Below are 18,254 nucleotides of genomic sequence, written 5' to 3' on the forward strand. Positions count from 1 at the left end.
CCTGTATTTCAGAGAGCTTGGTGGCAAGGCTGAGACCCTGTTGCTGTGCAGCCTCACCCAAACACATCCATGTACTGTGCCTCCCAGACGCTGGCTTCCTTCTTCCTCTGTGTGTTATTTAGCTCTTGGGGTATTGCCTCTTAAAGTTTCATTCAATTTGTTTCCTATTCTTATAGACTGTTTTATTGACTTGATTTGCAGGTATGTTTCTTATTGTTCTTATGTTATTTTGCAAGGAATAACTTTATGGGTTGCTGTCCATTTTGTCTAGAATTTACATTGTTTCCTTGCACATTAATTAGGCTAACAAAAAATGAAAAAGGATCTCTGGGTCTGCTGAAGTATGTAGACATCTCCTTTAACAGTGCAGAAATAGGAACAGGAACAGAGCTTGTGAAAAAACCTTTGCCTTATTTTCTCTTCACTTGATTCAAGCAATATAGCAAAATTCTTAGAGAAGGGTGAGTTTGGAATCTATTTTATAAACTTACTTTTAGAACAAAGTTAGAATAAAACTATCTTCTATGCCTGTCACGGATTGAAGAGAGAATAATAAACCAAGCTGTGCAATGTATTTCCTTGGGGATATCCTGTCAGAGTGTCTTCAGCATTTTCAACATCACCAGAGTTTGCAATGGATTGTTAAAACTGCTGTTAAACAGCTAGTAAATCAGAGGAACACTCTATGGTGTGTTAGTGGTATCAGCAGGGACAAAATTGAGCAACGTGCCTGATTTGTTGGTTATGCAAGACAATGAGAAGAAAATAAGAAATCCTTCTATGTAAAGTGATGTAAACCTTTCTAAGATGCCTTTCAGGAGGTTATAACTGAAGAGATAAATACAAGTCATTAAAATGCCGAATGAAAGAAGGAAAAAATCACATGCAGCAGATAAAAGTACTTAGATTTGTTGTTTTATTCCCTCTAAGCTGCTATTCAAATACATTTGGATCTACTATTTTCAATGTTTTGATCTTTAATTCTGTGTTACTGTCATAAAAACAATCAAATATAAAGATAGACACTTAAGCAATAGGAATGAGTGAGCACACACCTTCAAGGATGGGGTTTTCATTACATTAAGGTGCCTAAATAAATCCAAAATCTGCTCCTTCACTATCTATCTTACAGATAGATAGTGAGGTTTGGTGAGAGAAAAGGTGAATTATAAATAATTAAGCAGAGAACTTTCCTTGTTTAAAAACATACAGTATAGTCTCCACTCTTATTTTTGTACTTATATATATTTTTACTTCTATCCCTTTGAATATCAAATTAGTCTTTTAAACCTTTCTGTGCTATGCATTTTCCTCTGTTCTGATGGACAAATTCAAATTTTTTACATGAGCAGGTAACATTTTTCCTGAGCTGTGGTGAAATCAAACTTCACTTTTATAAAGCAGCAGAGGAAAAAGAGGCAGTAGATAAATATTAAAATATTAATACTACGTTGTCCCAAAAAATGCAATTCAGTAAAGGGGTAAAATTACCTCATTTGAAGGTTTTTTTTTAGTTTGTTTTTCTCAAACAATTTATAATATCTCAGGTAAGACAAAAAAAGAAAAGCAGCTTGGTTATGTTCCTGAAACCTCCATCTACAGAAATTTAATACCTCTTAAATATAAACTTATTTCCCCATGAAAAAACAATTCTTATTTTGTAAAAGTCTTTAAAAACTTATTACTTATTTTTTAAAATTAAATTAGGTTTATACCTTCCACAATGTGTCATTTCTATCTCCCACTCCCTAGAAAATGGGTTTGGGATGTTTTGGTTAAACATGCTGTCTAATTTACACAGGTTTTGACTGAGTGCTAAAGGATTCAAAAGTTTTAATTTTCTCTGATTTTCATTTGAGTAGGGAAGTAGTTGGATAGAAGAGAAAAAAAAAAAACTTTTATAATTTCTAGTGGGTGAGAGAATGCATCAGGAGCTCCTTCCCTTGTACACATTAAAGCAGCAGTATTTGGGATTTTTCAGCTACAGGGAAATCTTCAATTTACACTACATTGGATACTGAGAATCCAACCCCAGAAACTCCACTTGAAACAGTTTTAGTTAGTATGGTTTTTTTATCGACCTCTTGTGTAAAATGTTCCCCCTACCCCCCATAAGACCTCAGGGACAGACAGCCTCGAGTGTAGCCAGTCAGTGGCAGAGAAATTGCCATTTAAACAGCTCCTGAGGTTGGAGATGGGATCTTGTGTGGTGCCTGGGAGGTCTGGGCAGGGTTTCTCATTAGGGTCCAAAAATGCTGCAAAAAAGATTAATATTTCTCAAAGCTGAACACAAATTCAAAAAGCTCCTCCCATTCTTTGTTCCAGTTTCATGAATCTGTGCTTAAAGCAAAGCAGACACTTCATCAAGCTGAAATTTCATTAAGCAGAAATTTAGGAGGTTGGGAAGTGCTGTGTTGACTTGGAGCTTTTCTATTTCGTCAGCTGATGTAACAGAACGCTGAAGAACTTGCTGAGTTAACAGTGGACACTCTGCAAATCACGTATTTCTGTACTAGCTTTTTGAATCTGAGAAATACAATCGTTGCTACACTTTGTTTAAGCTAATCTCCTAAATCTATGGCACTCCTGCGGTTTGCAAGGAATTTGCTGCCCTCTGTTGATCAGTTGTATGAAACGTGACACACGAAACAACTATTTCAGTCTTCAAAAACTTTGCTAGGGACACGAATAGGTGTTTGGATATTTATTTCTTAAGCTCTGAACTTTTATGATGCAACCCTTAAAATTATGTAAGGCTGGGTTTTTTCATTTCAGAAATACCAGCTAAAGAGGATGTAGTTACTGCTATTGTGAAAAAACTGAATGCATTGTTTTTATTTGTTACCTTCTCTTTGTAGAAAACAATAAAATGGGTGAATGCATTCAGAATGATGTGTCCTTTCATTCATTACTTGTGTAATATTTCACGTAACAAATTGCTCTTCATACAGGGGCTTGTGCAATATGGATGGTAAATTTTATTGTTTTGAGCTCATACTGCAGTTTAATGGTATTGAAAAGCCTGACTGAATGCCCCCACCACTGCACTCTGCTTTTCATGAGCTGGCAAGCAAAAAAAAAAAAAAAAAAAAAAAAAAAGAAAAACAAAAACCCCAAAAAACACAGAGCTTTTAAATGAAGAATTAAGTATGTAATACACTAATACACTGCCTCTGGGAGCCAGAAAACCTCCTGCTGAAGTCTCAGAAAGCACAAACAAGAAACCTACGGCAACTTTGTAGCTGTCAAGGCAGAGACTTGCTTTCCTCACCCTTTCTGTGAGTGTCACCAATCTGTCTTGAAAGATAAACAGGACTAGTTGTTTACAATATTGAATTGCAAACTACTGTTTGGCAAAAATATCTTCTAGTTAAAGCCTCTGTCAAAGCAAGAAATATCCTGGCATGGTAAAGAGCCAAACAATTAGCAAGGACTGCATTTAACAGATGGATTTTACATTTATGTAGCTCCTGCTGGGAAACACAGAGGCATTGCTGAGACTGTGGCATGTATGAGTTACTGCAAAAGAGTAGTGGTTAAAGAACTGTCTCTTTGTTTTATGTAACAAATCCTGAATCCAGGAAGAGCTTCCTTAAACACCCACCCATAGTTGTTCCTATCTTAAGCCAAAGGTTTTGCTGCCACTTCACAGTTAACCTGCTGAAACCTTTGATCTTGATGGGACTGTGGCTTTTGCTTGGTGCTGCAACTCTGGCAAAGGGGATGTGTAGGGATGCAGCAGCAGGTTCTGCAATCCTGTGAAGATTCCCAAGTTTTCCTTTGGCACAAGTCACTTCTCGAGCATAATCTGAGTGGGTCTGAATGATGAAAGCTGACACTAGTTTCAGTGCCAAGGTGAAAAAAATACTTTTTAGGAAATTACTCTGTGCTTATCTTTGTTCCTCCCTTAAAAGAGGATTTAATAGTGATGTTTGATAGTGATTGCCAGTTTGATAGCAACAGGGGGATTAGACATTCAGTCTTTAAGTGCTTATCTGCACCTTATCTTCTTGGAGGTAGGGTTCTGATGCAAAGGTTGGAAATCCATGTAAATATTATTGTAGCTTTCAACATTCAACAGCCCCTTCTCAAATACTCTCTGAATGGTTTGTCAGACCATGCTTGACTAGAAAATAGGTAGCAGTACAGTCTGTGCTTTTGCTATCAGCAGGGTTGTATACTATGCGTTCTCCCTAAGGAAGGAGCAGAGGATCGTTTTTAGAGCAACTTATGTAAACCTAAAAACACTGACTTTTCTGGCCTACTGTTCAATATACTCCCTGGACACTGTGTATAATCCTTAAACAATCTCTTGGACTCTAGAAATTTTAAAGTCAATAGAGCTGATCCTTAATTAAGTGGAAATGTTCTTGTCTGGGCAGATCAAACTTACCTTTTTAATTGCTCAGAAGAAATTAATTTGATTCCTGTAAAAGAAAAAATCATGCCACAACTTAATTGCTTTCTTCACTGAAAGTCTTTAAGTAGGTGTCAGTGAAATCTTTCCCACTCACAAGCCTGTAATTCTGCAGAGAGAAAAAAACCTAGAAATTGCTGGGGTTTAGCATATTTCAAACTGATTTAAAAACACAATACAGAAAACAAAGAAATCTAAAACCACTGTTAAACCAAATGTTCTGTCTGTTTGTTTAGGCCAAATGTGTTTTCAGTAAGAAAACTCTGAAACTGTGATTTGTCTGAGGTCAAGTTCATGTACCTGAGTCCAGCATTGCTCAGTACTGCTTAAAGAAACAATAACCCAAGGACTTCCTCCAAATGCACTACGCAAATCATCTCTGTGCACAGCTCCCTCAGCCCTTCATTCTCTGCACTCCCCAAGACCTCTGTGGACAAAAGGACATCCCGTGGGTGCTGGGTGACACTGTGCAGGACACTGACGTCTCTTTGCTTAGAGACTCTGCTCTGTGGTCACTTTCCTAGAGGCAGGCCCTGTGTGGGTGCTGCTGGCCCTGTGCTGCTCTGGAGGTTGCAGTGTGTGGTACTGGAGGGTCACTCTCAGACACCTCATCAGAGATTGCTTTGCTGTTACTCTGTTCATAGAACATTACAAGGGTTTGGCTTGGAAGGAATGATAGAGATCATTTAGTTCAACCTCCCCTGCCACGGACAGGGACACCTTCCACTAGACCAGGCTGCTCCAAGGCCCTCCAACCTCTCCTTGACACTTCCAGGGATGGGGCATCCACAGCTGCTCTGGGCAAGCTGTGCCAGAGCCTCCTTGCCCTCACGATAAAGAAGAATTTCTAAACATTTAATCTAAACCTCCCCTCTTTCCATTTACAGCCATTCCCCATATCTTGCCACTCCATGCTCTTGTGACAAGTCCCTCCCCAGCTCTCTGTAGGCCTTTTAGATACTGAAAGGCTGCTGTAAGATCTCCCCAGAGTCTTTTCTTCTCTAGGCTGAGCAACCTCAACTCTTGTGCCCTGTGCTTCAGGTGCACAGGCCCTCTGAGCATCTTTGTGTCCCTCCTCTGGACACTCTCCAACACGTCCATATCCTTCTAACACTGTAGTCTCCAGAGCTGAACACAGTGTTCTTGTATTTGTCCTTGTCTGGAGCTTATTCTTTTACTTTTCCTCAGAATAGCCTGAATTTTTGTGTTACCTTCTCAATTTAAATCAGTTTATCCTTCCTTGGCCCCTTATGAAAATGTTTATGACAGTATAGAGAGAAGCAATTCTGGCTTTCAGATTCTGAATTTTTATTTTTCATGTGGATTTTCATCTGGATTTTCATATTTTTCAAATAACTTCTTTGTCATGCTAAACTAAATGTGTTCGGAGCCATCTGCTGTTCTAAAAGTGTCATCTAGTTGAATATAGAAAAACTTGCCTCTTACCACTTCTCTTCACCTTCTGTCACAGTTTTACTGCAGACAGCAGCTAAGCATCATACAGCCACTTTCTCATTCCACACCCCCAGTGGGGTGCGGTGGAGAGTCAGAAAAAGGTAAAACTCGTGGGCTGAGATACAGTTTAATAATTGAAATTAAGTAAAAAATGATAATGATAATAGTATTGAATGATAATAGTATTATTTTTATACTGAATCAAAACCATAGCACTGTACCTGATGCTAGGAAGAAAACTCTATCCCAGCTGGAAGCAGGGCACCTTCTCTATCACCTCTTGCTACTTCTGTTGTTAGCTGCACATTGGATTGTAATTTCAGTTGTGTTGTAAGGTTGTATAATTTAATGATAGGGCTCAATGACTTTAAACAATTCTATGATTCTGTGATTGCCCTGTGAGATCAAAAGCTCACCGTTTCTATGTAAAAGCAGTCCTCAACACTTCAGCTATTCGCAAAGACTTTAAGCAATTTTAAGTAAAAGCAATGTGAAGGATTAATTTTGTCATCTTCTTGTGCATATGTATATATATATATATATATGTGGATTACAGTGTTCCATACGTTCAACAATAACATTTCAAAGGGTCCTGTTAACTTCAACAATTTCCTGCTGATTCCTTTATACAAAATAGACTGAGCTTGCCCCATCATGTCACTGCAGCTGCTGCAGAAGACTCCCAGCACTTTTTGCAATTCTAATGGGTGATTGTCTGCCTGATGGATTAAGGTCCTTACAGTCTCCATCCATAAGTTAATTGAGCTGAGTCAGTCTGGGCTCTGAAGCCCTTCCCGAAAATGAACTCTTATTAAGGGTAAATTCTCAGTAAAGTGTAAGTATAGTACAAATAACCAGAAAGTGCACTAGCAAACTCTGGAGATGGAGCTCAGGCTAGGCATACAGAGAGAAGTAAATATCCATCTCCTTGTCATGCAGGTTAAAAAGTGTAGAGATGTGTGACATGAGACTTTTCACTTTGCAATATACTAGACATATCAGCTGTTATTTTTTTAATGTGATTTCAGGAGTTGGCTACTGCACTAAGAGCTTTGGGTATAGCTTCCTAAATGTTCCTTACCTCCCACCATTTGAGTCTTAATATATTCTGTATAAGCAATTATTTGGAAAAAAACATTGTTTAATAATTCAATTTGCTTTAATTAGTTTACATTTTTTATGTAAAATTAATTAGTTTGCAGAACAGCAAGACTTATGGATAGAAAGACAGTAGATGTGCTATCTTCTGACTGTAGTGACCTTCAGTGGGAGGACTTCATGATGCTTTTCTAAAAAAAGCAAAGGAAACTTTTGCCTTGATAGAGCTTCCATGGGTGGGTATGAAAATTGTCAGGAAAAATATTTGAGTAGCTCTCAGCAGCTTAGTGTCAAAATGTAAGACAACCTGTCTCCTGTTTGGTTCAACAAACCTGTCTATGACAGATGGCACAAAATTTGCAGTCTTTGAGAGTGTTGGTGGGTAGGGTTAGAACTCAGTGTGACCCCAGCAAAGCAGAGAGACGTGGAGGTTCGTTGGTAACACTGGCTGGAGAAGAATGTCTGGGATGATGGGCAAAGCTGATTTAACAGCATCCTGCTGTATCAACACATCAAAGTGCATGAACAATCTAGCCGGAAATGTAGGAAATGTTCTTCTCTGCTCCTTGCTGGAACACTCTTTTTGGCTTTCTGTGCTGAATGGGACCTATTTCAAAACAGTCTTGGTGAGAACAGTAAGAATTCACTCAGAAGCATGAAAATAGACTCAGAAAGGCTGAAGGAATCCCAGCCAAAACCAGGACAGGAGCTGAGATTAGAAAGTGTGGAGAAAAGAAAAAATTACGAGATGAGAACTCATGAGACATGACAACTCATGAGACACATATGGAGACAAAGTCTGTTGAAGGAAAAGAGGGGGAAAAACCAATTCTCTGGGTCTGTGACTGACAGGACAAGTAATAGGAAAAGAATCCCAAGAAAAATTTAGGATTAATTGTATGCTAAATTGAAATCAATCTATAACCCTAAATTCTCTTTCTCAATAGGTTATGCTCCAGAAGTTGCTTCCAAGTGTAGGTGTTCCATTATACTAAGAGAGATTGCAGTACCACCACCAGAGTGTTGACTCCTGTTTAGCTTTCTCTGCAAGACCCCTCTTTAAATACAACAATGAGGTACAGTTGTACAGAACTAGCCTACATTACTTCAACTCTTAATTTCTCTTTTGCCCAGGGCTTGTTTTGTCTGATCACTTTCTCCTCCTTTTCATAATAGAATTTCCTACTCATAAATTTGTTGAAAAATTAAAAAATATTATCCTTATACTTTGATAGGAGAATTGGTTGCTGCCAATAAATGCCTTTTGAAGAGCTAGGAACTGGAGATGGAGAAATACAAAATGTATAAATCTAACTAAGAGGCAGCCTTACAGGAGAACTGGAGCACAACTTGCTCCTGGCCAGAGACCCCAGAGAACTCTACTGCTGCATATTTAACTGCTGTGGAGAGATGCTGATGCTGATTGTTTAGAACCAGCAGTACTTTCAAGTCTGAAATTCCCTTTTTACTCCTTATCCACGGGTACATAATTAGAGGAACTTGCTCTGAAAATTTAAGTCATGCTGTGAAGGCTCAGAGCAATTCCATTTCAGCAGTTTGCAAGTTGTACATGAGCTAATGATGATGGATGATCTTAATGCTCCACTCTTTAACACAATTTATTAGGGGTAGTACATGAACCACTAAAGCTTGAGGATTGTTGTCCTCTTTCACTCATCAATTAGGTTAGTGATCATTGCTGGCCTGGGCACATAAAATGATCCTATCAGTCTTCCAGGGTTTAAGATCAAGCAGCAGTTCTTGAATCTCTTTAAAGAGCTCTGCTAAAGCTGTATATTAAGATCATGTTTCCTTTTTCTTCTCCGCATGTATGTGTTCTAGAAGAAAATGGTTTTGAATCTCATCAGGTGTTCTCAGCTTGGTCTTGAGGAATATATTCTGGCTATTCAATGGAGCTGCTGCCTATAACAGCAAAACAAAGCAATCTAAAATAGCTGTCTGAATCCCTGTTAGCTTCAGCAAAGTCCAGGTGAAACTAAGATTTCCTAGTTCATGGAAAAATATTATATTCTGAAAAGTTTCTTTCATCCCAACTGAAAATTCAAAGTCCCCGTTATCTAACAGGTTATAATTTTTTTTTAAATGGGGATATTTTTGCCCTTTAGTGTTGCAACACTTTCTAAATTATATTGAGGTCAAAACTGAATGAAGATTATTCACTTTCAGTCAAAGCAATATTTCCTGAGACCCTAATCAGCAAACTTTGAGCCAGTGTAGTTTGTGCCTTCAAGGGGTTACGCACTTTATTTTCCTCCCTCTCATACTTTTATCTATGGCTCTTCTCTTACGTACTGTGACTGTGGCAAAGATGGGGCAAGAGAGAGGCTCCCTCGAGGGGGATGCCCAATAAAGGGCATCATGTCCAACATGCTTGGTGCACCTTGGGTGGGGCAGATGCAGGGCAGTAAGCAAGAGGAGCCCTGGAAAGGCTGGCTCCAGAGAGCAGCCCCTTGGATCCTGGGGTGTGGGTCAGCCTGGCATTGCTGCCAGGGATGCAGCAATGCATCCTGGCACGTCCTGGTCCCACACATCCTGGTCCCAGGCACTGCTTCTGCTTTAGTAGCAAGGACATCCACAGGGAGGAGTAAGGAAATTATTTCCACGGTGCCACTCTGACAGGAGGTAGGAAAATGTTCAGCTGGAACAGCAAAGATAAATTACATGAGCTCTGCTTCTAACTTTTATTCACAGTAAAAGATCAAAGGGCTTTAGAGCAAGCCACTGGCCCTCATATGGCCCCTCTGTCTCTGCTTATCACAGCATCACACTTGAGTCACTGCCCAGTGCTGTCAGAGGCAGAAGAAGTGCCTGGCAGTATCAGTAGAATAACTCTAAGTGAAGCAGACATCTCTCCTACAATTAGCTGGTCTGCTTCCCCTTCCTTTTCTTTTCCCTGCCTCCCTCCCCTTGGAGCTCCTGTAGAAGATTTGGAAATCTCCTCAGTGAGAAGTGTTTGGTTTCAGCTGAGAGCTGACAGTCCTCACTTCGTTCTCCTGTTTTTGTAGAGACCGAGTTGTTCCTTAGAAAGACGAAGTTTGATCATCAGGAGTTTGCACCGCTTGGTTGTGAACGAGGGCACTGCATTGTCCTAAACTATCTGTGTGTTGTTTCAGCTTCAGAGCTTATGAGTTTCTTTGATATTATCAGCCTAAAAATAGAGCAGGCTGCATGAAATTTCTCATGGGAACTGCAGTTCGGGGAGAGTCGCTGTGGCCAGGTTGGGATGAGAAAGAACTGGGAAAGCTTTCCTTAGTCTTGGAGGGATTTCCTGCTAATATTTGATGGAAACAAATATATACACATTCGCTCCTACCCTCCTCTTCCCTCCTCCCCAACTTTTTTTTGTCTCTTGTAGCTTGGCGAGGGACCCGTGCTCGCCGCCAGATGTCCACAGCGCTCCAGGAAAGGGGAAGGAACGGCGCTACCGCAGAAACCCCGGCACGCCCGCGGAGCGTCTGAAATGCGGGAACACAAGCACGCCTGATCCGATCCATCCCGAGCCTTGCGTCTGACAAGCTGGCTGAAAACCGCGATGAAATCAGGAAAACACACGAGTGTCCTATGAGAATTTTTATTATTTTCATCATTAATTGGCAATTTTTCATTAAGACAAACGCAAATACAAGAGTGAAAGCAAATAACAAGACTTCTTTAATGGATTTGTTGTTTTTTAATATTTTCAGATTGATTCCACGGAAGTTTTTATTTATGTGATAACCACCATCTAGTACAGGCAAGTACAGACATACATACATACATAAGCAGCACATTATCTGTTAATTCATAAAGTTTTTAAAATGTGGGTAAATTATCCATCAATAAAAAGGGAGTTTTGGTTTCTCTTTTTAGAGTGGTAGCAGTGTTTTGGAATTGCACTGGCAACAGTTATTTACAGAAAAACGTAAAACCACGTATTTTCATCCCTGTAAGGGCTGGACAATCAGTTGCATTTGAGTTTTAATAAATATTAACCTCTTTTTAATTTCACCTATATTAAGGCACCGAGTATGATGTGTTTCATGCCATTCCACAGGAAATACTGAGCCTGATCTCAGGGCTGCTGCTTTCCTAAGCTTTGCTGAAAATATGGTTGGTCATCAGCACTGTGCTAAAATTTGTGGAAGCCCAGTTTTAAAGGGAAAATTGAATGATCTTCAGTGTTTGTAAGTGGAAATTGAAGATATTGAAGGGTTTTATTTCCACTAACACACACACTGACTAGCCAGGAATACAATTTCTCTTTCCTGGGAAATAATGTACTTACATCAGAGCAACGACACACAGGGAAACCCCACTGGTTTCCTCCCAAGCTCACAAAATGCCTGGATATGTGTCGGAAAAAACCACCTTGGGATTAAGAAACTAACCCAAGCATGCAATTTCTCTCTTCAAATGATTATATGACCATAAATCTATAAATCTTCTGCAAATATATAAGAGTTTTCTAGCTCATCAAAATTGTAGTGTACTTCTGCTTAGGAGAATGGTAGAAGCAAAGTGGATTAAATTTGTGTTTCAACATGCAAACCTGATTAAATGAGCTGAAAAAAACCCCACATTGTAAAACTGTTAAGGAGAAAAGAGAGGGAAAGAGAAAGGAAAACAAGCACACTGTTTTTCTTCCTGTAGTTTTAATCCATAAAAATTTGGAAACTGTTTAGGGAAAAAATAAAGTGTTCACAGGAAAAAAAAATCCTCTTTCTTGAAGTATAAGAAACAAACACAGTGTGGAGCAAATACAAGTTAAAGAGAGAGACATTTGGCAAGCATCAATTCACGCTAGTCAGGAGACTGCAGATGACTCAGGAGTTCAGCTATAACAGATTGGTCACAGCTAAATATGCCCTTAATCCATCACTAAGAGTCCCAGGAATGTAGCAAGGTCAAGATTTATTAAAAAAAAAAAAAAAAAAAAAAAAAAAAAAAAAAAAGATAACAAATATTAAGATTTTTTAGGGCAAGATTTAGAGAGGAACAGAGAGGTTGTCTTTTCAGGAGCTTTATATCTTCTGCCTTTACCATTCTTTAGGCTAAATCAATATTGTCTGCCCTAGTGTAAAAACCTGCAGATCATGCAGTGATGTTCCTAACTTTACTGGTGGCTCACCACTTTAAATCAGACTGCTCAGTTACCAATATTAATCTTTGTTCATGTCTCCTGTATTTCTGTCTTTTTGTCTTTCTCTCTATTTTTTTTTTCCAGCTTACTTCCCCATTACATGTGGAGGAGCTAAGTGTTGAGCTGGTTCTACCTTTCTAGAATCTTGCAAAAAAAAAATCTTCCACCTTCTTACATAGCACGCAAACAGCCTGATGCTAACACCAATGCATGAGCAGTAGTTTCAGGGGTTTGCATACAGTTATAAAATAGATTTCCACTAATTATTGTAAAGTTTGAGGTGGTATTTCCAGTATTCTACCATTATCTGTATTTTACAGTGTGCCAAATTGAAATTAAGGCACATATGCAAAGCGAAAAGGGCTTTTTATGAGTAGTATCTGAGTCCTTCTGTTCCCCAGAATATTATTCATGAAAAACATTATAGAAACTCTGCCTCTGGTTTAGGAAAGGAGATGAACAAAGATCTATCTTTACACATGGGTTTCCATGGTTTTGTACTGCATGGGATGAAAGCTCTACTGATCCAAGCAGAGCCATCAATACACCACTGTCCCAAATATCTGCATCCTTTTTTGCACAATTACCTGTCTGCACACGCCTTACAACACAGTGGGGAATGCAGCACCAGTTCAGGGAGTTCCACATTCACATTGCATTTTCCTGTCTCTCTCCACAGCACACTGCCCTGTATTACAGAAATCTTAGTCTGAGTCAGTCTTTTCAAGAACTATTATTTAATTTTTCTTGGCAAAAATATAACATTGCCTCTTCCATTCCTCTCATCAGCTCTTCAGGCCCTCTCTCACTTTTGTTCTTGCTTTGGATCTCTCCTATCTCAGTACATCATCGATCAATTCACTGCAAGGTAAATCCACCCAGCGTGTGATTCATTCTGCTCAGAAAGGAAGCTGTGAAGTGTTGACACTTTGAGACTCCCCATGTTTTTTAGCAACTGTTGAGACTTCACCACATGTGTGAAGTACATCTAGATTCCCTCCCTTTAGGTTTTGGGATTAAAACACGAACATCTGCAGTTGTGGAGTTTGTATTTCCTCTGTGTAGGATTTATTGTGATGACAATAAAAGTCCTGCGACTAGGACAGAACTTCTCTTCCCTCTGTCAGCATCCTCACCTCATCCCCTGATGTCACCTTTCCCTGCATTAAGTCATAATGCTCTGAAAACTCTGCCTGCATGGGCTATTGTGAGCTTCATGAGTTGATGACATGAAGTAATTTTCCCCGCTTCAGTGCTCCATGGGAAAAGGTCAGTCATTGAGGCTCGGAGGGCAGAGGCAAAAATCTGCAAAGATTGTTATGAGAGCAATGATAGTTTAGTTCCTGAGGAACCCACGTAGAATTTAGGTGATGGTAAATAATGCTGGCTGGTTTTGAAAGGCTGGGTCACAGTCTTTTGATATTAATTTCCATTACTGCAAATATGTTCTGATTCTATATTACAAAATATAATACTGTCTTATCAGATCATTACACTGATCATGGTTAGTAAAACTACAAAACAGCAGCAGTAAGAGACCATGAAAGCTGTTGTTATGAGCTGCCTCTTAGATTAAGCTCTTTAAAGCATACATGTAAAGAGACACTCTTGCATGTACATTAAGATCAAGACTGAAATAATACATTTGACAGTGTCACCTTTGGTGGTCTGCAACCATTTGCACACTTGCAAAATGTAGAGGTTGTCCATCTGCATTGGAGTGACAAAAGTAGAGAGCAGAGCAAAATGGGAATTGTGCAGCAGGCAGGAGTGTCACTCCACGGAGGTCCTGGCGGGATCCACCGTCTGGCTGGGCTGTACACACTGGGCCACAGTGCCTCAAATAAAACTGCAGGCCATTCTGTGACTTCCATTTGCTTAAACAACTTCTATCCTAACTGTGGAGTTTCTGGATATAACCTTGACTATTGCTTCCAAAAAAGTCAAATAAAACTCTTAAGGAAAAAAAGAAAATCCTTTGCCTGAATGCCTGGTTATACATAGACAGGGGTTATAGGAAAAGGTCACTTAAGAGATGCATGGGATTTGATTTTGCTAGGTACCATGCCATAATGTAGATACTACAAAGCCAGGATGCTTTTATTTACACAGGGTAGTGAAGCACTGTAAATCCAAGGACCAGATTTCAACAAAAGTCTGGCATGAAAACTTGCAGAAATGAGTGACTGATATGTTTCTTTGTAACAGTAAAATTCCAGGCACAAGTTCTGTTTGAGTAGCATATTGATGATGAAAATTTCATTACTCCATTTTCATGGGCTTTACCAAAGCACATTGCTATAATAATTATTTTTCTACTAAAAAAAAATTCTTTGCAATCAATAACTTCACTCCTCTTTGCTTACTGTAGGTATAGAAATAAAATGGCAGATATGCAGATATGAGTAGGACTTGAGTGTACAACGCCCAGATTCTACAGACACTTCACTCTTAACATCCAAGTCCCTAAACAGCTGAGTTTCTGTATCCATGCTAAGTCTGACCCATCCCAGACTTCACAGGACATTTAGCTTATGCCAAAACTGTAAAACAGTCATTCCTCAGCCTATTCACCTCAAAGTAAGAATCAGCAGATCACAAGATGTAGCATACACACACCAGTAAATAACAGGGATCAAGGCTCCCATGCTGGAAGAAAGAAATGCACATCCCATTCCTTCAACTGCTTGAGGAAATCCAAACCACATTTCTTCCCTTGCATATGGGTTCCTAATCATAAGCTGTAAGCTCTTCCCAGCACCAGAGGAAATTACAGAATGGGTCAATACAATAAATTGTGACAAATCTCCAGGGTAGACAGTGTTCCCCAAGAAGTCTCTAATAACTGTAGATTTAAAAGTTTTAAATAAGTTATTAAAATCAGCCTCATGATCAGAGGAAGGGAGAGAGGTTCATGTGACACCTGGTTTTTAAAGGATCTGTTGCACGTCTGGAGAGCCAGAGATCAGTATGTCTGACTTCTGTCTCAAGCATTGGTAGAAATGGAGTTGAAATGGCTTTCATAGAGAGAAGTTATGTCTCCTGGTGTAATAAAGTCCTTCAAAGCAGAAAATATGCCTGTGGATAAAGGTCACATATTTGATGTAATGTTCTTAGATTTCTAAAAATCTTTTGATGAGGTCAGTTATCGGATTCATTTAAAGTAGGTAGGATTTAATGGGATAAGAGGGAAGATCCTTCTTTGGATTAATAACTACTCAAAAAGATTTGTAACAAAAAGTAGTGATAAATTATGGAAGGTAATTGCTAATGAAATCCTGCAGGCATCCAGATGTTCAACATATTTGTGAATGGTCTGGAAAAAGGTGAGTAGTGAGGTAGTGGGGGTTTTTAATGATACAAAATTGTCTGGAGCAGGCAGAATTAAAACCATCTATGAATGCTTTCAGAACTGTCTTTTGAAACAAAATGGACAAAAGACAGCAAATTCAAGACTGGAGAATAAAAAAGCCAGTTGCACATAGCAAATAATGACAGTCTGTTTGTATATACACACACGCATAAATAAAGGAGTTATCTACACGTACACAGTGCTGGACTCTCAGCCAGATATCACCATCTGCAAAGGAACCATTAGTCACTTTGCATGAATCTTTAAAAGAACCTTTTCAGTGTTCCACTGTAGTCAACAAGAAAAATAGGGTGTTAGAAAGGAAGAGGAACCAATACACAGAATGATGCCATTTCATAAACCCATGGTGCATACACACTCCTTAAATACGACCTTGTCTCAGAAAGGATTTACTAAACGAGATACATGAAAGTTCAAGACAGACCTTTGCATATCCAGAATGACTCCAGATTAGAGAACCAGAATCTCCTGGTCCCTTCATTTCACAAACTCAGGTATACTTGCTGAGCTTAATACACGTAAATTTCAGAAAGTACCTCAGACATACTGGAAGTACTTCACAAGCAGAAGATTAGAATGTCTGCTGAGAGACACCCTGGTACTGGGTGAGATGAAGACACAGCTGGAGGTGTTGTACAGGAAAGTTGAGTCACCCACCTTAGAGCTCTGAGTTGCACTTTTTAGTTTTGAGACTTTGTCAGCAAGGATGATGCTAAATCAGGAAAAACTTAGAGTCTCAGCTGGAGTCTTTAGAGTTGCAAATTAACAGTGGGAAGGAAAACATTAGGCAATAAAATTAAGGATGTGCTTAACAATAAAGCAGAAGTACCTCTGAAAATATGTTCAGGAGACACATTTCACAGACATATTATTTATTTAAAAACAAACAGAAGTTTCACATTATTACGAGAGAAAACATTGAACACATCCCATTTTGTTTCCAGTACCTAATAATCATCTTGTATCAATTTCTTGATTCAAATGTCAGCTGTAAAATGTTCATGTAAACTCATAGATTGCCATGGAGATCTAGGGCAGCCTGCAGAGGCACCTTGCAGCTACAGCTCTATCACTGCAGATGGCCAGGCTCAAACCGAAGGGCAGCAGTGTGTGTGCATCCACTGCTGGTCAGGAGACAAGGTAGGAGGCATGGCACGTTCTGACTCATCAGTGGATGCTTCTGCTTGTGAGAGAGAATTATGGCAATAGTAGCAAAACTCCTAAAAATCTCTCCGTGTTTTTGAAATTCCTTTTGTCAGCTGGATTCAGCTGCTGTGACTACAGGGCAAACTGGTAGATCAAAGAAGGAACCTTAACAAATCTGGTGAAAAAAGAAAGTACCAGCTTTCTAAAAATATACAGGGAAAAAATCAAAAAGGGACAAATAAGTGGATTTATCAGTTATGCCAACCAGTGGACGCAAATTACAAGCCCAACTATAAACAACTCTGTGTAAATAAAATCCTGTTGAGCCCACAATCTGCAGAGCATAACTGCTCCCTTCCTACTCACTCACACACACGTATATTCCATTTTTTTCACTCCACTTATAAAAAAACAGCAAGTGATAATGAAATTTTCTTTTAAAAAAGGCTTCAATTCACCTAGAACTTTTTAAACTGCATTTGGTTGTATTTTCAGAGAAACAGAAGAGTGTTGAAAGTACCTAACACGGTCAGTGCATTAAATGCATCACACACTCAGTAACCATCTGAAACTAAAAATAGAAACACATGGGGAAGGATTAAGTCTTGTCTTCATAAATCAATAGCAAATTTTTATAAAACTGGAAATATTTCCTCAAATTAGAAACCTCTCCTTATTGATGTATTTGGCCAATCTAGATATCGCTCCAAAGTTTGCAGCACAAATTTCAAAGTTATATAAAGGAGATGGACATCGCATATAAATAGGATTTAAATCCCTTTATATGCTTTGCTTCCTTACAAAACTTTGACCTACAATTACATTTTGGTGCAAAAAGAATTCTCTTGTTCTTCAGAAAGTTTTCAGGATATTTTTTTTTTCACATTTTCTTGTCTTACCTGTTGAATGCTTTTCAGTGTGTGACAGCTCCTGACTTCTGCCAATCAGGTGCAAACACAGGGCTCCTAGTAGGGTTGGTAGTGATAGTTTTGTAATTATTTTGTAAATTATTCTTATGTTTACAATTATTGCTGTAATCTCTGAAATATCTCTGGGAGCTACATCACAGCTGCAAGATCTGCTGATGATGTATACTTTGTTGCAGCAGTCATTTGCAGTAATCCTCGCCCTTTATAACAATATCCAACACATTCTTTTCCTTGCCAAAAATATCCCTTTCCCTTTGTGTCAAGTAAGACTCAGCCCAAAGTTCTAAGCATGGGGTCACAACGGTGTCTAAAAATGGGAAATGTCAGGCAAACTTAATCTCCATATCCATTCTGCCTGGGGTTCCTTCTTCTTAAAGCATCTGCACAGCAGCCGAGGTCAGCTTCTCTTCTGCCTCAGCTGCTCCCACTAACACCTAATCCCTGCCTAACGTGCTTGTGATCCTGTCTAAGGCTGACTTTGCTAAATATCAAAAGCCAAACCTGAAAATTGCCAGCCCAATTCTGTATTTTCTCCGTGTGATATGAACAGCGAGCCTGTTTGTGTGCTGGGCTTTTCTTCAGACCATCCCGCTGGCACTGTTGAAAGGCTTGAAGGCAAAGGGCAGCGTATGTGAAGGATGTCAAAATCCAGATTTCCGTGAATTCCCTAAGCAAAAGAACAGCGCATATCGAAGT

The sequence above is a fragment of the Anomalospiza imberbis genome, chromosome 4, assembly GCF_031753505.1.
Source record: "Anomalospiza imberbis isolate Cuckoo-Finch-1a 21T00152 chromosome 4, ASM3175350v1, whole genome shotgun sequence".
NCBI lineage: Eukaryota > Metazoa > Chordata > Aves > Passeriformes > Viduidae > Anomalospiza > Anomalospiza imberbis.